Source organism: Puma concolor, chromosome B1 (genome assembly GCF_028749965.1).
Source record: "Puma concolor isolate L17-30 chromosome B1, mPumCon1.1.hap2, whole genome shotgun sequence".
Classification (NCBI taxonomy): domain Eukaryota; kingdom Metazoa; phylum Chordata; class Mammalia; order Carnivora; family Felidae; genus Puma; species Puma concolor.
Genome location: NC_141670.1, coordinates 101,646,700 through 101,671,374, shown reverse-complemented (window position 1 = coordinate 101,671,374; position 24,675 = coordinate 101,646,700). Strand labels below are relative to the sequence as shown.

At 36.0% G+C, this 24,675-nt stretch overlaps 1 long non-coding RNA gene across 1 annotated transcript; it reads right to left on the bottom strand.

Annotated features, from left to right (window-relative positions):
• Positions 1–7,794: 7,794 nt before the first annotated feature.
• On the bottom strand, positions 7,795–16,277 carry LOC147581778 (uncharacterized). The gene is made up of 3 exons (XR_015250241.1): positions 14,523–16,277; positions 12,743–12,885; positions 7,795–8,857 (listed from the first exon to the last, which is right to left on the bottom strand). It is a non-coding gene; the product is annotated as an uncharacterized LOC147581778 (long non-coding RNA).
• Positions 16,278–24,675: the final 8,398 nt, after the last annotated feature.

Here is a 24,675-nt window from a genome sequence, read left to right as displayed (position 1 = left end):
ATAATTACAGAAAGGCTATGATCTCTCATAACATCAGGAATCAGGGCCTAGAGGATCAGGCTTCCTTCTCTGATCTTTAGCTATGCTTCTCTCCACGTATCAAGTTCTCTCTTTCTATAGTGTGGTTTTATCCATGTGATGAGAATCTAGGTGGCCAAACATTCCAGAATTTTATGGCTCATGACTTCAGCCTACAGAGGAACACTGATAAGACTCTCTGGGTCTTAAGTCCAAAAATTCAGGGCAAGGCTCTAATTGGCCCAGGCTAGGTCAAATGCTATATCCGTATACTTTTTGCTGTATGACAGAGAAAATCTAAATAACCTCTTATTGGATATTTTTCTCAAATAATAAGATATGTGGAGAGAGATGGCTCCAGAGCTGGTTCAGTGCTAAATTATGTCAAGGGGCAGAATATCTAGGATTTTTTCAGCCTTGAACACATGATAGAAAGATGGTTGCTGTTACTATAATAATCACATCCTTATGGCAACATCTGAAGAAAGAACAAAAAGAGACAGAAAAGAAAATTCTCTGTGTGACATTTCCTTTTGGTCAAGATGGAAACTACTGCATTTCAGGTTTACTGGAGCCTGAACAATTTTGGGGATCCTTTAAAAAAATTTTTAATGTTTATTTATTTTTGAGAGACAGAGACAGAGTGTGAGCAGGTGAGGGGCAGAGAGAAAGGGAGACACAGCATCTGAAGCAGACCCCAGGCTCTGAGCTGTCAGCACAAAGTCCAATGTGGGGCTTGAACTCATGAACCATGAGATCATGACCTGAGCTGAAGTTGGACACTTAACTGACTGAGCCACCTGGGCGCCCCTTGGGGATTCTTTTTAAGAAAGTAAAAAGAATATTAAAAATACACAATTAAGCCCAGGACATTGGCTTGGGTCATTGTGAGTATGGGGCCATAAGCTTAATAAGCTTTATTAGCTCCCTTATAAATCAAGTCCGTATTGTATTTCCTCTTTTGTCTCAGTGGCTGAATGGAATCATGTGGTCACTCCTGGCTGCAAGGTGCTTGGACATGCAAGTATCTAGATCTTTAGGTGGCTAGCTTTGGAGATAGGTATCTAAGACTAGAGAAAAAGAGGAGAAGAGTGGAGGTTGAATGAGGACCAGCTTATTTCCACAGATGTCTATCACTGGAATGTTTATGCACAGCCAGAGGTACTGTTTATGCACAGCCAGAGGAATGTTTATGCACAAATGAGGTTCATGCACAGCCAACAGTACTGGAATCATACTATTAAATGGGGCTGATTTGGAAGTAACTATGTGAATGGGTGTAATGGATGAATAGTGTGCCCTCTGACTTTTTTCCACCTAGAATCTCAGAATGTGGCTTTACTTGGAAATAGGGTCTTTGCAGTGTCATTAGTTAAGGATCTTGAGATGAATCATACTGGATTTAGGGCTCTAGAGTCAATGACTGATGTCCTTTTTAAGAAGAGGAGAGACACACAGATGCACAGAGAAGGCCATGAAAAAGTGGAGGCAGAGATTGGAGTTATTCTATTGCAAGCCAGAGTAACTCCTGGTACCTGGGGTCACCATAAACTGAAAGAGGCAAGGGAGGATTCTCTCCTAAAGCCCTTCAGAGAGAGCATCACCTGCGGACACCTTGACTTCTGACCTCTAGTTCCAGAACTGTAAGAGAATACATTTCTGTTGTATTAACCACAGGTTGTGGTTGTTTGTAAGGGCAGCACTAGGAAAATAATACAATGGGATAAAGGATAGTTATCAGAAGAAGAGGGTGTAGTGCTGGTGCCCATTGTAGAATTAATGAAAGGAATTTACAGGCAGGTAGCATTGTAGATACAGGATGAGAATCAGGTTGATGTATTGCCTTGATGGTGGTAATGAGGCATGGGAATTTCAATGTCAGGCAGTTACCAGTGCGAAATCCAGACAAGAGAGTAAGTAGAGATAATGAAACAAGAGGACAAACAAATTACTAGGAATTTCTACTTCTTGCTTGACTCTGCCCTAGATGCTCCATATTTGAAATTTCCCTGTCCCCTCACTCTTGTCTAGTTCTCTGCCCTTCTCTCTGTGAAACTGACATGGAAGACACACTCCTTTCAGTCCTTTGTGTTGGTGGTGGTCGTGGTGGTGGTCGTGGTGGTGGTGGTGTGTGTGTGTGTGTGTGTGTATGTGTGTGTGTAGGTGTGTATAGAATAATTTCACATTTTTCTATTTTTAGATATTAAGTGATAGCATAATCTCTGTCTCTTTAATTTTCTTTTCATGGTAGAAAATTCTTGAAGTAATTTAGAAAGTGCTTAAATGAAGTAGATGGCATATAATTTACATTTTGTGGAGTATGAGCATAAGAAGAACAAGAGACACTGATATTAAATTCTTACTTATAAGTCTTCTATATTTAAATACAGTCATTTTTTGTTAAATTTTTTAAAGTTTATTTTGAGAGAGAAAGAGAGAGAGAATCCCAAGCAGGTTCCACTATGTCAGTGTAGAGTCAGATGCTCAATTGACAGCCTCCCAGGCATCCCTTCCATTAATTCTTATATAGACTATCTTTTCCTTAATACTCAGGATCAATATTACGCACATCCCTTACCGATATTATGATGTTCTGAGACCTCTTTACTAAATGCCCTGGACAGTCATAGTGCTGAACCAGTGTTCTTTTCTCGTGCTACGTGGTGGCCAGCTGTACTTCTGGTCGTTGCCAGCACACTCTTCCTCCACCAGAACCCTGTCTTTCTTTAATGCACTGTTTCTAATCCATTGTGGTCCGGGGATCCAAATAATACAGCTTGTTAGGACTGATCTTACTGTAAGAGTGAATGCCCCTCAAGTGAGCGTCTGCATCCCCCAAGAGAGTTTCCTTGAGAATTTATTCTTTGGTTAGGTGTTACAAGTTTTAGTGCATGGAGGACCAGAGTAATTTTTTCTTTGCTTCTGAACACTTGAATAGTTCCAGCTGGCTGATGAGGTGCTTGTCAGCATCCAGCGAATTCTCAGTAGGAATTGTTTTTCCCCCCTTACATTGTTTTCCATGCCCCAAGTTATTTTTAAATATTATATATATGTTTTTGTTTCATTTCGCGGCATCGATGGGATAATATTAGCTTCGCTTTTAAAACTTCCGTCTTGAGAAGTTACCCTAGCCAAGCTTTGGAGAATGATAATGTGACGCTTATTTTAGGCTAGTTAAGAGTGTGTGTTGTTAATGACTGACACACAGCCATCATGTGTGTCAAAGCCAGGGTTAACTAGAAGGGAAAAACTCTGCTAGGACAACTTGATTGTGCCCAGAGGTAACATTTTAAATATCCACAGCAGTAGCAGAAGTCACAGGAGAAGAGCCAGTGTTTTCCAGGATATCCTCTTATTTCTGAATCAGGTTGTCAGAAATGTCTTTGAAATCTTGAGCTGGCATTTAGTCCAAATGTTAAGGCTCGGAATTCTGAGGTCAGAATCAATAAAGTATTTGGATATTAGCCATTTGGTTTAAGAAAACATAGTGTTTGAGTGGACCCATTTCTCTCAGCTCCTTTTCTCACTCAGCCTGTTGTTCTTCAAAGCGTTACTCACAAAAGAGGCTAGGAGAGAGTAAATGGTGAGGGGCAGAGAATACATATAAAAGTTGCAAGAGCTAAGTGTAAATAGTCACAGCCTTTAAAAGTAACACAGGTTTAAGAAAATGAGCGCCTCTATAAATCACTAGAAGCCTCGATGAGGATTCCAAGTGCAGATGGGATTTTAAACAAGGGTGTGCTGTTGCCGCTGCTCCTCAACTCCCAGTTGGATACTAAAAAAAAAAGGCTCTTTCTCAATTTCCTGTTCTTGTGCCTTATTAAAATCATTCTGTTGCTCTGACCCCCGCCCCTGCTTCTTTCTTCCCCTCACATCTGTGTTTGTGTGCGGAGGATGTTATCCCCGGTTCCCGGCCATGAAGAATGCATGAAAGTCCTGAGGATGAGATTGTGACCCTGCTATGGTGTGTGCGAAATGAGTGATGGGAAGAGAGAGGGCGAGCGAGCCGTGGTGCAGGGCTATGAGTTGTATAGTTATTTCTAGCTTTGAATTGTTTCCAAATCTCATACATTCACAGACGGCCTCGCCAAAGCCCACAGCTGTCATGCATTTTCAACAGATTCCACAGGGGCCTAGATGAGGTTTGAAGGCATTCCTTTGCTCTTACACATTAGCTAAAAGGAATTACTGTAACATCTGATATTGTGGAAGTGGGATATTTGCCATCCTGACCTTGCCCAAAGCAGTCCGGAAATGGGGTCCAAGAATGTATTATCTCATGTGGCCTCTAAAGGTCACCGGGGGCCCCTTGGTGGCATTCCAGTAAAACCCAAGCACCCAACATGCTCTGCATTTGGAGAAACCGTGGTGCTTTGTATGGACACAGTGGGTAGACACGTGTTCCCCTTGCTCTTTGGATGTTTGTCATAGGAAAGGCATGTTCCACTGGAGAAATTCCCAGCTGTCAGTAATGTGCTGATACACCACAGCCAATCATCAGAGGACGAGCCAAATAAACAGGATGTTCCCAATGTGTGTGATTGCATGAGTGTGTAACAAAACTTCTGCCCATTTCACAGCCTCATAATGGGATTGACATGCATTGCTTAATCTGCATCTGTCTGTTTAGGGTAGAAACACATAAACACCATGGAAACAATGTGTAAGAAAGCCCTTCCTTTGGCTATATGGACTGTTGATATGATGGGATGAAATCTGGTATAAATTGGGAATGAACACTGCTTTAATGTTCTGCGTTTACTTGCTGGGAAGTGCCTTCCAGGCATCCAAACAAAGACGAGAGGAAATGATCAGATCATCAGTGGCTATTGTGAGTTGACAATGAGGGCTGAGTCTATATGAATATTTTTACATACCAGTAGAGTCATCCTCATTCTTTCTTCTTGTAAGGCACTTCTTGGCTGAGTTTTTTATAAAAATGTACAGAAACAAGATAAGTAATGTCATTGCTTTTTTTTTTTTTTTCCTTTTGGAAATGCTGCTACTGATAACCATTAGTGTCTAAGCATATTCCTGAAGCAGCAATTTGGGAAAGAAAGGAGAGAGGGTGGTTCCTTCAATATTCACGTGTAGAGTGCGTTCTTTGAAAAATAACATTAAGTCCTGCTAAGTGTCAGACCTCTTATGGCTCTGAATATGTAAATCCCTTTTGCTTAAGTTGGTACATTTATCCATAATAATAACAGCAGATCTCATTTCTTGTACACTTCCTATATGCCAGTACTGTGTTGTCTTTAACACACATGAACTCTTTTAACTCTCACACAACATATAATGTTGACATTATTATTATCCCTCTTTTAAAGATAAAGAAACTAAGGTTCAGAGAAGTGAGTAGGCTTGCTTAAGAAGATGGAGCTAGTGAGAGAGCAAATGTGAAGTCACGTCTCTATGAATACAAAACCCATGCACTTAACCACTCCTTTACAATATGACCCTTGTGTGTCTCTGCTTTATGTGAAATCTGATTCTGTTCCAGGCTCTTATGTTATGTTCCATAGAAATGTGACTCATTGTATCTTCTTGAACAGGCTTAATGTACCAAGGTAATTTCGGTGTTCTAGGGTCTGTTTAGAACACCAGCCTAGCAGGGTTGAAGGTTGAAGACCATGACATGGAACCTTAGTAATAACTTCTCTCTGTTATTCAAGTTTGATCTTCTAATTATGGTTGTCACATGCTGCCTTTGAAACATAATGCCCAAGATGCACGGATTTAAGCCAAAATCATGTGTCAGGATGGTAATTTCTAAAAATTTTGACATTCTTTCTATGGTTTTTATTTGGTAAACATTGTGGGAAAAAGGAAAAGCTGTAAATGCACAGGATATGTGTGCTTATTTTCACTTATGAAATCATTAAACACTTGTACTGTGATATCATCTGGCAGAAAACAGTGTTTCCTAGTGGTTAGGGCACAGGCTTTGGAATTTCATTACTTATTATTTCTGTGATCTTGGGAAATTTAACTGCTGTCTCTGTGCTCATTTTTTCCCCATCTGTACAATAGGCATAATTATAGGATTGTTGCTAGGATGGAATAAGAGAATACATGTAAAATGTGTGCCCCCTAATAAGAATTCAACAGTATACACTGAAATGTCTTTGGCACTTTCCATTACCAATCTTTGTGTTATTTTTCTCCAAGGTTCTCAAGGAAATCAGACATGCTGGATTCTATTTATTAAATGTCGTCTCCCTAAACTTAGAATGTAAGCTCCCTGAAACCAGATATCTATTTTTTTCTGACGTATTTTCATTCCCTGGAACAGCACCTGACACACTGTGCTCACAAGTATCTGTTAAATAAATGAATGTTAGCTATTATTATCACTATTATTATCATCTGCTTCAGACTCAGATACCATGCTTAAAAAAATCTTCAAAATATGGTTTAACTTTGAATAGTCACCAAGTCTTAAGATATATTTGATTTCCAATAAATTAATAGCTTATTAGAGCATCAGAGCATATTGAGTGTAACCTCTTCAATTTATAAAATAAGAGGACTTAAAACACTCTGAGGCCCAGTACTGTTAAGTGATGTTCTCTTAGTCAAGTACCAAGTAAGATCTGGCATTGAGGCCTCTGAACCCCAAATCCAGGGCTCTTTCTGCTATGCCCCACTGACTTCTAATCAGGATACCAACATGGCTCTCCACCCCTCAGTGGACCAGCCCTCAATCCAGGGGGAAATGGGATCTATTTCACTATTGTGCCTTCTGCCAAACTTCTCATCAGCTCTGGGTGATTGGTCATTGCCATCTTCCACATTTTTCACAGTGATGGAATTTCTTTTTTGGATGATAAAGTGAGTTCTCATCACAAGTCATATACAGAAATGGCTAGGAACTGCAAGGGACCAGGGAGAGCCGTTCCTATCCAGATCCCTCAGGGGAAAATTGTGGACCTTTTATCATTGATTTTTGGAGTCCTTATCTGGACCTTGAGATCTCAGGACCTTCCACCTGGGGAGAAAATCAGAACAAATAAAAGTTCTACAGGTTATTGCTTCTCTGACTCTAGAGCTGTGCAGAGGAAAAGAAGGTACCAATTCACCCAATGAACGTTTATTAAGTGATTATAACATGGTAAGCAAAGTGTATATGTGTGTGTATGGTTGACAAGTATTTTCCAGTCACATTCTTTTCCTTCAAGGAATTTACGGTATTGCTGAAAAACAAATTATGCAAAAGTAAATCCTGCAATGCATAACACAATAGTTAGAAATGAAGAGTGGAGATGAAAATAAAATTTTGAGGGCTCTTAGCGGAGGAAAAAATTCACTTACAGGGGATGAATTGGGATGTTCATGGAAGAGGTGACATCTTAACTAGACTTTCATGGGTCAACTGTAGTCTTCAAATTCCATGCATCCAGGATGAAATATTTTTTTTTTTAATTTTTTTTTCAACATTTATTTATTTTAGGGACAGAGAGAGACAGAGCATGAACGGGGGAGGAGCAGAGAGAGAGGGAGACACAGAATTGGAAACAGGCTCCAGGCTCTGAGCCATCAGCCCAGAGCCTGACGCGGGGCTCGAACCCACTGACCGCGAGATCGTGACCTGGCTGAAGTCGGAGGCTTAACCGACTGCGCCACCCAGGCGCCCCAGGATGAAATATATTTTAAAGTTGATTACTTAGAGTCTGTTTTGCTTCATGGCATTTAATGTTCTCATGTATGCCACATAACAGACACATGTGTATGCAACTTGATACAATCACCAATGTTCATTTCTCAAAAGAGGCTTTTATTAGAGGTGTTATTATATATTTTTTGCATAATCATAATTATGAACACTTATTTGAGTTTATAAGTGATAATATACTCCTGAAAGGCAAAAATTTGTATCTTGCACATATGCATGGATAGTATTTGGAGTCTCTACAAATAGTTAAGAATTAAATAGCAGATGATTTTTGGACATTACTAATTCGACTCACATAGCTGATTATGGTTAAAACACAAAAGTTTGCCAAACAAAAGTCCATCATGAGGTAGTATGGAGTATTAAAGGGACACATGAGCTGAACCCATGATTTTTATATGAAAAGTCCCCACAAATATTTACAATTACTTTCACAAAATTTTTCCCCTCCGTGCAAGGATATCTTTCAACTTAAAATAATTTGCTACACCTATTTTAACAGTTGATCTTTTTCCTTATCCTTATTTTCAAGAGTAAATATAATGATGGTCAAATAAGTATTTTTAGTTTTACTAAATATTTAACAATGCATTAAGTACTACACAGTAACTAGAAATTTAAAAATTCTCTTTTTCATTGAGGTATAATTGACATATAACATTATATTAGTTTCCGGCATATGCCATAATAATTTGATATTAGTATACATTGCAAAATGATCACCACACTAAGTCTTGAAGGTTTTGATAAATTCCACCGAACCGGATAATTATATTTTCCATTTACCAAACCAAAATTAAAGCAATGCATACAAGTTATAGAGGAGCAACAAGGAATGTGATTTGCACCAGTTTGGAGCAGTGGTATGTCTTCATTTTCCAGTCTATTCCCCTAATTTCACTTTGCTCTGTCCCTTGTCAGCTGAGGAGTAGTCTGCTGTAGGGCTTTCTCTCCTTAGCGTTTATGCAGTTCACTTGCTGCTTTTCTGACTTTGCGTTGTTCTGGCTACTCGTTCTGCTTGCTGGCTCCTAAGGCTATGATTGCAGCTGTAGTCTTTTGTTTTTCATGTGGAACATGCTGACAGATGTGTGCACTGAACATTTTAACCAGCACACTTACTTGGGCTTCTGAAGCTGATGGAATGACCAAAACAATTCTCTTGCTCTTCTGAAGAACAAAAGGAAGGCAAAACCAGAAAGATGGATCAAACAGAGCCGCTATGTCTCTGAGATGTCTTAGAGCTATTACAGAGTATGAGAATAACGATGTTGAGTAACTTTTGCGGGCCACCTTCTCTCACATTGAGAATTTAATGGGAACAGCTTACTCAAAACCTGTGTACTGTGTCTTGCTATAATTAGTTTATAGATCAGTACTGGATCTTGGACCAACTTATGCAGACAAGTCAATTGAATTTTTGGAAAAATATGGGACAAGTATCCTAAATAAGGTCATGAAAATATAAATGTAGAAAGAAGAATGATTTATTTTCAAATATTTATTGAGCTGTTATTTGTAAAGGAGACTTATTTAAAGGGTATGTATTTGTGCAAGACATAGTTCCTGCCCAGAGGACCATGCACACGATTGCTGAAACTGGTTATGGGGCCTCAGCTATAACTGAAAGAAGTCAAGTGTATAATCCAAATTAAGAGGATTTTCCAGAAGTTGATAGACTATTACACCTGAAAGTGCTTCAAGAAATCACCTACTCCTCCCATCTTATTCTATGAATATAACCATAATTGTGACTTACTCAAGATCACCCAGAAATTTAGCAGAAAGTCAGATATGAACATACTTATCTTTCCTTTAAATCTGGTGTTTTTTAAAAAATGATACGACATATATATTTTTACTGATTTGATTAGGTCCAATGCAAATTTAACTTTACTTGTATTAGTTTAGTGCTTATTGTTGATTCTGTTGATTCTAAATGGGCTTAATCTGGTTTTCTCTGCATTATATATTTTATTTATTTAAGTAATTTATTTAAGGTACAGGAGAAAAGGCAAGAGGAAGACTTCTCTATTTTGAACTTTAATTTTTTCACATTCTATTCATCCTATTTAGAACTTTTTATTATATAAGTAATATGTTAATAGAATAAAACTAGAAAATATAGATAAGGAAAACAATAAAATTAAATTCAATTATAATCCAATCCCTTAGAGAGAAACACTCTTTTATATATAGTGTATATTTTTTAAGTTATTATGTTATATATTAACATTTATATTTTATATAAATATTTTAAAATATTTTATAATATATTTATAAATTAATATTTAATTTAAATAATATAAAATATATTATAAAATTATTATTGCATATATAAAATATGTTTCTATTATGTACATATTCTTTGCAATAAAAATGGGATCACATTTAAAACTATTTATACTTCATTTTTGTTTAACTTTTTTTAAAGTATATTTATTTATTTTGAGAGAGAGAGAGAGAGATAACAAGTGAAGTTAGGAAGGGGCAGAGAGAGAGAGGGAGCGAAAAAAAATCCCAAGGAGGGTCCACGCTTTCAGGGTGGAGTCTGATGCGGTACTTCAACTCCGATGCAGGGTCCAAACTCACAAACCATGAGATCATGACCCGAGCTGAAACCAAGTGTCAGACGCTTAACTGACTGAGCCACCCAGGAGCTCCTCATATAACTATTAAATGGGCATTTCCCATGTGAACAAATATGTTTACAATAGTTTTGGGGGGGGGTTGCAAAATAGTCTGTTTTATTTATCTCATATATTTGGACATTTTATTCATCATTAATTTTTGGACACGTTGAAAACAAATTTTCTTTGTTGTAAATATTCTGCATAAAGATCCATGTAATTTAATCACATGCTTATATTTAATTATTTTCTTTATATTTTCAGAAGTGGAGTTCCTGGATCAAAGAATGTACATCTCTGCAAGACATTTTGATACACAGTGGGCCTACCACCAACACTTACTTTTTGTCCCAGGTTTCATAATTTGTAGTTTATATTCAGTGCTGCAGGACTTTAAAATTGTCAAGGGTAAATAAGTATATAAACAAACAAACAAAAACACAAAAAGCCAAATCTGCAAGATACAAAGTCACAGTGGCTTAGCATCTACACAGAATGCCTATTATTTCCTGAAATATATTAAATAGTGTTGTATTAAATAAGCGTTTGAGTTGGATGTTGCCTCATTTTTATCCCTCAGGGGCAAAAAGCTGATGATCCTAAATTTAGCAGTGGCATCAGGGGGTGGATTTTGTCACATCTTTAAATCTCCTTCCAGAGATCTCTGACTCACATTTGCTAAATCCGGCATAGATATAAAATGGATTTATGGTTCTACAAGAACTTAGAAGTCTTCAGATGTTAGAGAACAAATATTGTTGCTTGCTAGAGGACATTGTGATTTTTCTACTTCATGTTTGAGTTTTCTTTCTGTGTGTGATTACTTATTAATATGTGAATAAGTAATAGTTACTGTTTTTAAACTTGGCTTACTAACAGCTACTGGATATGTATAATGAAAATACTAAATTCAATGAGCCTTGCGTGCATCTTTTAAAAGAATATACACTCTAACATAAACATATTTTTCAAGAGAAAAATGCATATATGTTTATTTTTTGCAACTCTAGCCTTTCACATTTTGGTGCCGTGTAGAGTATGTATTCTTTGGTTTTCTTGGATACAAAATAGTTGTAGCTAGTTCCAAGCGTGTTGTTTTGAGATAATGGTACTCTATGATAATAGTTGTAGATAGTTTCAAGCATGATGTTTCAGTATAGACATTGAGAAATAGAACTTAATTCCTCCCTCTGTTTCTGAAGCAGTCTAAAAATTCAAGGGAAAATACTGTTGCATTTGATTATTTAATACCGCCTGTGATTTGAATTGCTTGTGTCATAAATTATTATAAACTGTCTCCAAAGGTGAGATTTTTTACAGTTAAGATTTTGTTATCTAAGTAAATGGTTGTATAATTTTAGATTATAATACAACTCAATTAATATTTATTTATTTATTGAAAATTTTATTTTATTTATTTATTTTTAGAGTTTATTTATTTTTGAGAGAGACAGAGCACAGGCAGGGGAGGGAGACACAGAATCTGAAGTAGTTTCCAGGCTCTGAGTTCTGAGCTGTCAGCACAGAGCCTGATGTGGGTCTCGAACCCATGAACTGTGAGATCATGACTTAAGAAGAAGTCGGACACTTAACCGATTGAGCCACCCAGGCACTCCTAAGATTGTATTTTTAAGTAATCTCTACATCTGATGTGGGTTTCAAACTCACAACCCTGAGATCAAGAGTTGCATGCTCTACAAACTGAGCAGGGTAGGTGCCCCAATAATGTTTTAAATAAGTATACGTGCAATTATTTTGTCATCGTTATCATATAACTCAAGTGTGTGTTTGTTTGTTATTTGGAATGGAAAATGTTAGTTTTTAATTTTTGATTTTTGTTTTTATTGTGTTTATTCTGCTTAGTGGATTCTGAGATAGCTGTAGGAAAACGTGTTGAAATTTTAGTGCTCCTTTTTTTTTGGATGATGTGGATTTTGCACTTCATCATTCACTAACCTTATATTAGTAAATATTATGATGTTAGAGGAGCTGACAAGTTGTACTTTGCACATCCTGTACTTGAACACAGGACAGGCACAACTTGATGGAATGGAGAGAAGGGAAATGACAAAGCCTGTAGCAATGGTAACTTCTGGCTCAAGATGGGCTCCAGTGTTGACGATTGAGAGTTCTAGATAATCGTAAGGTAGAATGAGACTCTAGGGCACATGCAGCTGAGACCACGTGTAGTCCTGACTGTGTTCCCTGAAACACTAATCAAAATATGTATGTATCTGAGCATTTTTAAATAGATGCAGCCCCAAGCGGAACTTTATACTAATATCTTAACTAGTACATTGAAAATAATTTTTATTAGTTGTATTAAAAGGAAGGGGAAAAAAAGAGATTCAGTCTGAGCATTGAGATAGCTGTTGAAGGTTTGCTTCGTGCTGAACACTATACTGAACTTTTTTTTACACATTACCTCATATAAGTCTCATCACCACCCACGTGGGAGATATACGGTTAAACCTCTTTTCAGAGATGAGGACATGGAGACATCTCCTCCACTGAGGCTCAGAGAGTTCAGAGACTTCGTCTAAGACATGTAATTAGTAAATGGAAGCACTGGGACAAGAAACAAAAAATGTATGACAGGAAACATTTGTGCCCTCAGCCAATTCCAACATCTTCATATCTATTTTCTATTGGGCGGATTTTAGTGAAGTAAAATAATGCTTTGCAACTCATTTTTTATTTTAAACTTTCCAAGTCCTGGCACTTAAGGTTGATCTTTTTCATAATTGATCCTACTGTGTGGATTGAAAATTTTAGAGTGCATCATTCTCACCTGATCTATAAATACAGGGTCATTGCCCTTTTAATCCACAAAGGAGTCAACTTGAAGGGATCAGTTTATTCTGTAAGGCAATTATAATGCTTCTCACAAAATTATCCGATTAAAAAGGGTTACAAAAATAAGAGCAGACAAAGGTCTTTCACCCCAGTGTAGGGCTAGCCGAAAATATCACTTTATTAATATTAATATTATATTGTCTTTATAGGCATGCTTGCTAATACAGTTACTTGATCATTTTATCTTGCATGAGGTAACAGGGATTGTTAAGTGATATTCTTTTTCTTTTACTATGTGCCACATTTGTTTTCAAATGAAATATAACCCAGCCAGTTCTAGTCAAGTAATGCCTACACTGTTTATGATATTAAACATAACTTTATACTAGCATGGTATAGAATGTAATATCAAATAATTTTGAAATGTAACTCGTGGAGAAACATGTTGATGTTGCAGAAAGATGTCATCAGAGACCAGGCCAAATTAACCAACACGGTAATTTCCTACCAAATGTAACCATCCTTAGCTTGAAAGAAAGATCTGCTTCATAACGTTACAAACATATCCTTCCCTGGAGCAGTATTGATAATTAATGCCACATATTCATGGTGAGAAATGTATATGAGTTTGGTCATAAATGTTCTCATGCATTTTAAATGTCAATAAAATGAATAGCCTTTATTATTCCAGAATGATAACTTGTTCCCAGACACCGCTACTTTGCAGGGGATGATGACTGCCTTGGCACGTAATGAAGAATTACGGGAACATGCCTTAAGCATTTGTAAGCCACACCCTTAGCTCTGAATCAATGTGGCAAGGGCAACATATAAAGGCACAAGGAATATGCTTGAGGAAATCCAATCCCTGCTCTTGTTTCCACTTACACTCTCATAAATCAGTCTAGGTGAATATCTCAAACTCAGTTAGGAAAAAGGTTTTTAAAAAGACAACACTTCTCTTTCTTGGGCTCACAGGGCCATGTGCTTTGTTCTTGGTCACCCCTGCTTTCTAGACACAGCTTTTTGTTTGTGTTTTAGAAAATCTCCACAGGCTGGACCAATGCGGGGAATTTTGTTCCACATTAAGAGATGTTTTCTTAATGTATGTATTCTTACTCTGTGACACATTAGAAACATGTGAGGCTGGCACAGAGGTGATAGATGAGAGTAGTTAGTTCCTGGGATGGGAAGAATTATCAACTGAATAGAAATTAAAACTAGGAATTGTGATTTCCATTCCAACATACAAAGAGCTTGGAAATTGTCACCCCTGTCTTTACAACAAGGAAGCTAAACACACTTAAGATTGATGACTTTTCTTGGACCCAGCAGAGAACAAAGGTTGCAGGTCAGACTCCCACCACAAATTTTGGGGAGATGGGCAAAGCCAGGGTCACAACACTTACCCAGGGAAGCAGCTGCTGGTGCCATAATCTGGCATGGATACTTGAATGGTAATTTTGAGGAAATGCTGCAGGTTGAGTATGGACTAGCAGGAGACTGAGACACTTGTGGAGGTTTCAGTTTTATGGGTCTCCCATGAGATTTAAACTCCAGGAATCCCACCAGATTCTCACAGGGAAGAGCCAAGAAAGATGCTCTTGTGGCTTTGGCATAGACAGGCAAAGAATAATCATTGTGAAATATTCCCAGAGAGTTCTCCATAACAAAGACACATGCTTGAGGACAAAAGACTTTACCAGAGCCTCACCCCAACTGAAGGAAGGGCATTCTCACTCCAGCTAGCCTTTTGGGATCACCTAAGGGGGAAAAATTTTTACCATGGAGAAGCATTTGTGAAGGTCACAGCCCAGGAACTTAGACTTACTAAGAACTGAGATGTAATCATAAGATGATAGAATGCTTCCCTTTTCCCACACTTCATCACCACACCAACAGGGCTCCGATGTCATGATAGTGGATTAGAATGGAAAGAGCTGTAAAATGCAGACTATCTCTGAAGAAGAGTACTTAGGGTAGCCCAAAGTCAACAGGGAAGATAAAAACAAGAGTACTGGAAGAAATTGAATACTTGGTACCTACATTTATAGCAAATATTAGCATAATATATCTGGCTTTTAAAATAAGTACAAAGCTAAGTGGGTGATGGGTATTAAGGAGGGCAATTGTTGGGATGAGCACTGGGTGTTGTATGTAAGTGATGAATCACTAAATCCTACTCCTGAAACTAATATTACACTATATGTTAACTAACTAGAATTTAAATAAAAACTTGAAACAAACAAACCAAAAAAATTACAAAGAATGCCAAAAAGCAAGAAAACACAGTCTGAAGAGACAAGGCAAGAAACAGAATCAGACTTGGATATGGTACAGATGTTACAATTACCAGAATTGAAAATACATATTATTAACAAATTAAAGACCCTAAAGAAAAAAAGTAGAGAATGTAAAAAAACAGATGAGCAATGTAAGCAGAGAGATGGACCCTGTAAGAAAGAATCAAAAGGAAATGCTAGAAATCAAAGATAGAAATGAGAAGTGTCTTAAAGTGCTCATCAATAGATCGGGCATGCCTAAGGATAGAGCTAATGAGAATGAAGATAGGTCATTACTGAATTAAAGGTAAAGGAGGAAAAAAAAGAATAAAAAAATCCCTACAATATTTGAGAAGTAAGATAACTGCATAAAAAAAAAAAAAGTAACATATACATGACTGGAAAACCAGAAGGGGAAGAAAGAGGAAACAGAGCAGAAGTTATAATAGTTGAGAACTTACCAAAATTAATCAGACACTAAACCACAGATCTAGGAAGCTCAGAAAACACCAAGGAAGATCAATTACACCCCCATAAACAATAACAACAATAACCAAAGCTGTAGAAAAATCAAAGAAAAAGAGCAAATCTTGAAAGAAGACAGAGAAAAAAAATATACCTTACTTACAGTTGAACAAGATAAGAATTACAATGGTCTTCTGATTAGAAACTATGCAAATAAAGAGAATGGAAGGCAATATTTAAAGTTTTGAAAGGAAAACCCACTGATCTATAATTCTATTGCCAGTAAAATTATTCTTCAAAATAAAGAAGAAATGAAGACTTTCTCAAAGGTTTGAACGACTTTATCTTCAGCAAACATGACCTGAAAGAAATGTTAAAAGAAGCATTTCAGGGTGAAAGAAAAATGATACAGGTCAGAAACTCAGACCTACACGAAGAAAGGAAGTGTTTTGGAGAAATAATAAATCAAGGTAAAATGATGTCTCTAATCGTTTTTCCATTTTTAGTATAATAGCAATAATAGTTATATTGGGTTATTATAGCACATGGATAAGTAAAATAAATGAATGAGTGAATAAGAGACTGGAGAGAGGAATAGGGAATACTCTATAATAAGGTAACTGCATTATATACACATGAAGCATTGTAGTTATTTGAAGGTGGACTTAAACTGGTTAAAAGGACATGTTTGAAATTTCAAGTCAACTACTAAAAATATTTTTTAAAGAAGTATAATTGATATGGTGTGAGAGGACATAAAATGGAATCGCATAAAATGCTCACTTGAAACTGGAGAACGCGGAAGAGGGAAATAAAATGAAACAAAGAACAAATATAATAATTAGAACATTAAACATAGTGGGTTTTAATTCAACCGTATTAATAATCACTCTAAGTGTTTATATATATCAATTTAAAGACAAATTGTCCATGAATTTAAAAATAAATATGGAATTGTATCAGTGAGATCATGGTAGCTGCTGTAATAAATAGGCCTTCACAATTTTAATGGCTTAACATAATACAAAGTTTTCTTCTTGCTCACAGAAAAGTTGATGAGGTAGTCCCATGTAGCTTCAAGATCCAAAGTCTTCCACACTTGTGTCAGGGCCCAAGGTCTTTCTACTGGATAACTTCATCTTCCTTAGTACTTCATCAATTCTTCATCCAGATGGTACAAAGGGGAAAGAGAAAGCAAAGGATAAGAATTTAAGTTGCATAATTCATAAATTTTTCTCAAAAACATTTTTTAGAATCACAACTTAATTAAGACATTATACATGTTAAAGAAAAGGTATAAACCGCTAGAGTTTAGAGAAAGGTATCTTTATGAACATTGATTCAGGGTACTTTGTTACATAAATATTAAGAATAAGCTCCAAAGTGAAAATGTAGTATTTTAGATAAATTTGCCAAGGAAAGCATGAAATTTCAAAAAAAAAATGTGGAAAAAAAACCTTGAATTATGTTTTTAAAAATTACACGGACAATTTTTGGAAACCAGTTTTAGTAATTGTTTTTTTTTTTTAATTTTGGCACAAAATTTTATTTTAAATGCTAAAAAATTGGTCCAATCTGGTGAATGTCCAAACCTAAACTGGTTTAAATAAAAAATACTGGTCTAAAATACTTACCTCCCTCTTAAGTTTATGGCCCTTGTCTCTATTCACTTACCACATACTTCCATGTGAATGGTCAGGCAAATAATTAAATTTATATGTCCAGAATTTAAAAGCAAAATAAAACATAAAAGTCTCCACTGAAAGAACTTCCAATATTGGAAAGAGAGAATAAAGATAATTCAATCAATTCATCAGATGTCAGGAAAATGACACAAGACTAAATGGTAGAAAGGATTTCAAATATACAAAATACTCAGTAGATGCGAACTAATTAGACATAGGACTAGTTAAAAGCACAGAGATTTTTTACTGTTTATTTTTTAAAACATGTGCTTATCTGTGAGCCAGAGAGCAAAACGATGACACAGAAAAGTTGAAAGTAAACAAATAGAAAAATATATTAGACAAATACTATATAACCTTTGTACCAAATAGACTTGAAGCTAAAAGTCCTTTCCTGAAGTTAAAGAGAAGCATTTTATAATGATAAAGCTACTATTTCCCAAGAATATGTGGCAGTTTGAACCTGTGTGCAACTAACAACATATCCTCTAACACGTAAAGAAAATTGAAATAATTTTGAGAAGAAATTAACAAATCCACATAGAATATTTCAACACAATTCTATGAAGTATAGATACCAAACATATAAATTGTATTGCACATATAGACAAGTTAAATAACACAGTTAGCATATTTTGTCTAATTCACGTATCAAGAATCCTGCACTCAACAATTACAGAATTAAGAGATTATTTTTCAAACACTCATGAAATTATACAAAAATTGACCATATACTAGGTCACAAAGCCAATCACAACAAATATCAATGAATAAAGATGATATTGTCTGATCATAGGCAATGAAGTTACATAGCAATATATTTTGAATATATCAATATAACTCATATATTTTGAATTTTAAAGCAACCCTCTCCGACATAATTTCATTAATTTAATAATGATGTTGTTTAGCTGATAATGATGGTGGCAGCCAATTTCGATAGAATGCTTCGCACAGATGATGTATTGTGCCATATGAGGTATATACACTTTATAAAACCCTTGAGGCAGATTCTACTGTTATTATTTTGCTGATGAGAAAACTAAAGTCCAGATTTTATGAATGATGGAGCTAAGGCTGAAAGCCCAGACAATCTGACCTCAGATCCTGTGCTTTCAGCTATGACCAATGGAAGAATTAAAAATCAAAGGTGGAATTAAGCAGCGATGAGACACTATATACCAAAACTTGTGGAAGGCAGTTGAAGGGGATTGTAGAGTTTTATCTGTAATTCATATAATAGTGCAGAAGATACAGTAAAAAATAATGTTCTGTGAGTTCACCAAAAACTCAGAGAAAGTTGGAGAATCTTTCTGACAAAGAAAACTGAGCAGAGTAAATGCAGGCAACAAAAAAAGAACAAAAATTAATTAAATACAAAACAAAGAAACAAAGACCTAAAATCTGTTTCTTTAGAAGGAAGTTTCTCTGACAAATCCATTTTTAAGAAGGGCAACAAAAATATTATGAATAAAAAAAGAACATGACCATATGTAGACTAGAAATATTACAAATGAGTGGGAAGTTCTATAAGGAACTTTTATACTAAAACGTGGGTGAACTGGCCAATTTTCTGGAAAACTGTATATTACCAAAATTAACAAGAAATTAAAAAAAACTAATTAATCTAAAGCCATTATAGTCATTTAATCAGTAGTCAAGAACCTACCCACAAAATTGGCACAAAAACAGACATTTTTAAGTACAGGTTTTACTAAATCTTCAAAGCAGAGATAACATTGACTTGGGGCACACTTTCAAAAATTGAGGAATAGGGAAAAGTACCAACTCACCAAAGGCAGGTAGAAAGGCCGATCTCTTTTATAAGCAGAGATGCAAATATTCTAAATAAAGCATTAACACAAATGAACAAATATTATATATTTTTATAAGGTATATAATATTTAATTTTCAAAGTATGCAGATGGGTGTTTTATAATTGACACACTTAAATTGTTTTCAGTAACAAAGTTGCATAATGTTGAAAACATTGCCAAACATCTGTTTTCAAAATTCTGTCTTGATAGCAAGAATTATTTTCCAAACTGATCATTTTCTCACTTCTTATTAAAAATGCCTCTTTTACATTGGGACATATTATGGGTGTGTGTGTGTGTATTTAAATACTGCTTAACAGACACTTTTAATCATAGAAAAGTTCAGAAATTTGGGACAGTTGTTTTTTTTGCAAGAGAAAAACATGCACTCATCTTCAAATTCTCCAACTTTTTAAAGGACTTCTCTGTGAGAAAAACCAGTCTCTCTTTATGGTACTTAGGATTTTCATGTTGTCTCCTCATTTTAGTACACATTTTTGGAAATAGTTTTCTACTCAATGTAATACAACCCTGAAATAATATAATCCCTAAACTCTTCCAGCCTATAACCATAACGACGTAACCAGTTTCAATCTGGATATTAAATATTAGTAGACTTAGTTGCTATCTTATTTTCTAAACTAAAAATTAATATAAAAGAACTATCTTGTATATCCTCTGGAACTCAAGAAGTCCACTTTAGAAACTGCTGCTCTTGTGAAATAGGGTCATCAGAAAGCTTCCCACACTGGGTATGGCTCAGAGTAGCTGCCTACCAAATGAGGGTTTAGGATGACACCCCAAAGGTGAGAGTGAGATATTCTGTCTCTATTTTGAGGAGTAACGATTTCAGCGAGAAAGGTCAGCACGGCCATTTTCTATCCAAGTAGCCTGGGAGGCAACACTACTTCAAGCGTTCTGGCTTAATGATAAATTCTTGAAATATATTTCAAGTGTTAGATTCTGAGGCTTGAAAAGTTTCTAGACACAGAAATGTATTATGTTAATTCCAACTAATTTGAATACCAGCCATACTTTCATTATGAAAGTTACGATCTTCAGCGTTAAGAGACCCTATTTTAAATAGCAAGGCTGAAACATGACTTAAGGAAATTGCTGGATTCAAGTTTCAGAGATCTGGGTCACTAATAGAAATTTCAACTGCTCTGTCATCAAGCCCCCGGAAAGGACCTTTAAGAAAACACATTTTTTGTTTGTTTGTTTGTTTGTTTTAACAGTGGAGCTATATTCCCTGAAAGCGGATTATACGATAGGATGTCAATTACTTGTATTTGCATTTTTCGGTGCTGGTATTGCAAACAATTTGTCCAAGTAGAAGAAAAGTAGAGACTGGAGTCCTTCAGTAACCCCTCTCATTAATTCTTTGTGCAAACAAACTCTAGTTTGGTAGAAAGCAAGATAACCTAATGGATGTTTTGTAGAGGATGTACAGCTACATTGTTTACCAGTTAAGTTTTATCAAATGAAATGGACCAAGAAAAGCCAAGAAAAGTTTGCAGCTCTATAAATCCCAAGCTATATTTTGAACATTCCTGAAACACCCAATCTCCAGACTTGGGCTTTGAATAGATTTATAAGAGCCAAAGGTCACAGTTCTTGCAAACACAGGAAACAGCACATAGAGTTTTTGTTTATTTTCTGTCTCTTAAAAAAATCAAATATGGCCATCAAGGATACAAAATACCAATACTCAACTACTGGTAGCAGAAGTAGGGCCTGGAGTGTTTTTGTCTCCTTGGTTATCATGTGTAACAAAAACAGATGCAGAATAATTTCAAGTTTATTCTATCTTGCTTTCACCAAGGTTTGAATACATTTGTTTGAAATGATAGAAGGATTCCGTGAAAGCACTGCCGGGAGAAGGCCAATCAATTCAGTTACTCATGAAATGAAGAATATGAACAAGATGGCATGTGGTTGGGGAGAGCAGAAAGATTTCTTTGACTTCAGGTTGAAGGACGTCAGTATCAGTCCCAAGATGTCTAGTTATTACGTTTTGGAGCTCTGGACGAGTTGTGTAAATTTGTGAGCTTTGTCTCCTTGCTCTGTAAAATAACTGGTGTCCTCTTTGTCTCATAGTGCTACTTTCTTAATAATCTGAGAAATTAAGGAAGCTTCCTTTTTCATTTTATTTTTGTTTTTTGAAGTTAAAGAGCGATACAAATTTGAGGTCTCATAATGATGTTTTGTAGTTGTGAGTTCTTCCATCCCCAGTAGATGTCTGCTCTGTGATCCCTTACCTGCTTTGGCTGGGTGGTATGGGGAAAGCCCGGGACAGTGGCATCAAGATGAGCTACTATAGTTCTATTAGCAATATTTAACAGAATTAATTTTCTAAACTCTTTAAATTTCTTTTTAGAAGACCCTATGCCAGTGGTGGCAATGGCTTTCGATAGCCTTATTTAATGAATGTATTTATAAGCATTAGACTTTTCAAATGAATCAAAAGTAGGAAATGAAAATATCATCTCTTTCCCCACCCATAATGAAAAGAAATTCTTCAACTTCTCTGGATTCTTTCTTAAAAGTAATCATTTTGCTTTCATCTTGAAATTCTAAGCCCAATGGGCAAATATCCTCTCTAATTCTTTGTAGTAAATTATTGATTCTCAAATGTTGCTTGTTAATAATATTTATATACAATTAAATTTTTCATGTGTTTTAGGATATTAATTTATTTTAAGCTCAAGTAACTCATTTTTTTTAAGTTACATGTTAGTATTTGTCAAGTCTTCTGTCTAGAGTTAATACATCTTTTGGTTACAGATAACCCTTTGGGAAATGTCCTACTTTATCTCTAGTCTCCAATTGCTCTTCCCTCTTTTTAAGCTATGCATATAAAAACCTTCTGTTATTAGTAGCCTTAATTAGCCTTTAGTCTATTTCCTTCGGATCCTAGCTGATTGCCAACCAGCCTGGGAGATAGAGGTTTGAAAAAAGACTGGCCTCTGATTTCAGGACTGTTTCAGGCTGCAAAGATATGGCTTACTCTATTTAGATACATGAACTGCTCTAGGACTTAGGTCCTAGAGCAGATTTCTAAGACTGCAGACAAATGCTTAAAACAATGAGTGAATCCTAGAATGACTTCAATCTTTCTGAACCAAAAGTTTCCCAGGGTTAGGCATACTCTTATCCTAAAGTGTATAGCAGAAGGTCCATTGACGACAAATTTCTCTAGGATTATCTCCTATACTGTTTTAATTAGATAACTTTCCAAGGTAAATTACATCCTGATTATAGGCCACCTTAGTTGGTATCGTCTCTTGCCCATCATCACAATAACATCCTAACGTCTTAACATTTTAATATCAATGCCTCTTGATTTCTGTAGCTTGAGTAATAAAAATTGAAATGTTTATATAACATTGGATTCATCACTTATCTGAACTTAAATAATTTAGTGGCATAAGCCATCAGCATGTTAAAGTGACAGCATTAAGAAAACGGATGTTAATAACTGGGAAAAGTGCTAAATTTCTCAAAGTTACTAAGTTTTATAGAAAATGAGGGACCAGTAGAGGTGAGGACTATTTTATTCATAAAAAAGCCACTGATTGTTGGGATACCTTGATCCCAGGGGGGAAAAGTCTTCCTAAAATAAGAGTTTGTTCCCCAAAGGCCAGAGGTAGTTTTTTTGTTTGTTTTGTTTTTATTATTTATTTATTTTTTATTTTTGAGACAGAGTGTGAGCAGGGGAGGGGCAGAGAGAGAGAGAGGGAGACACAGAATCTAAAGTAGGCTCCAGGCTCTGGGCTGTCAGTACAGAGCCCGACATGGGGCTTGAACTCATGAACCACAAGATTGTGACTTGGGCTGAGGTCGGATGCTTACCCCACTGAGCCACCCAGGTGCCCCTCAGAGATAGTTCTGACTGGTGAAGATTAACTTCTGGATTTAGAGGTCATGCCGTAAAACTAGAGGACTTCTAATCTCTGACCAAGAGACCAGCTCTTTAAGTGGTCTACAATTTTTGTTTTATGTACCAAGAATACAAAGCTGAATAAAAAACGATCCCACTCTAAGCAGTTTTTAATCTACATGGAGGCAGCAAAGCATTAATCTTTCTTTCGGAAATTCTTTCTGGATACTCAAATAATAATGACAATGGTGGAATGTATGGGAGAGGTTTTCCCTGTCACTTGGGTAATTTGTTGTTGTGGCCTAGTCAGCCATTTATTTGATTATATTTTTAGAATCTGCATTCAAAAGTCTGCATACAAATTCTCATTCAGGGAATGAAAAAAATATTTTTTTTCTTCTGGCCCAAGTCATCTTTCTAAGTCCAGGGAATATTTCCCTCTACCATTAATTCCTCTTCATCCCTTGGACTCTCTCCTCTAGAAGCTTCAAAACATCTTTGCTATAGCCTTCAGCTATCATCATTACTATTATTAATGCAAGTGCTTTTTCTCCCATTAGACTCTGAACCCAGCCATATGACCATGTATCATTTGTCTTTGTTTTATTTTGATGCTGTTATTATAGTCTCAAAAATACATACCGAATTGAATATCTATAATAAATTTTAAAGGCTTGACTTTATTTCCATGTAGAAAAAAATTATAAGAGGAAACTATAATTTGTTACTATACATCTAGTTTCTTCATACATTTGGTTATTGATAGTTCATTAGGTAAATCAGCATTCTTTTAGTGGGGGCAGGAATGGCTTTTGTCTTCTAAGACTCTTTACTATTTGTATCAAGGAAGCACATGCTCTTCTAATCTTCCTCAATCGAGTAACTTATTCTTGAATTCTTAGTTTGGATAGTAAAAGGTTAACGTACAACTTCGGTTTTGCATTTTACATTGCAATCTTGATTTCCTTGATAGTTTTTAGTGGGCATTCAATGCATGAGCATGGTTATTGGATACCAGTCATTGCTTTGCATAGGTTATTTTATTGACTTTATGAGCTAGATACAATTTTAATCCTAATTTTATGAGTGAGCAAACTCTGAGAAGTTAAATAATTAGCTGGTAATGTAGCTGGTAAGTGATCCAGCTGGATGCAACATAGCCCATTCTTTTTAAACAATTAGCTTCACTTCCCTTAGCTACTATCCCTGTGTGCTTCCCTCGTTGCTCCCTGCACCCCCTCAAAGTATTGACCTCAAATGTTATTCTACCTTGCTGCAGAGTGGAGCATCGGTCTTAGCAGATCTTGGTGCACATGGAGTGCACCAGGGGTTATCACTACAGATCGTGTTTATTGCTTCACCCAGCCAGGAGTTTTTGGCAGTTTTTAGGACCGTGGAGGCTTCCTCTCAACACAGAAGCCAGTGTAAAT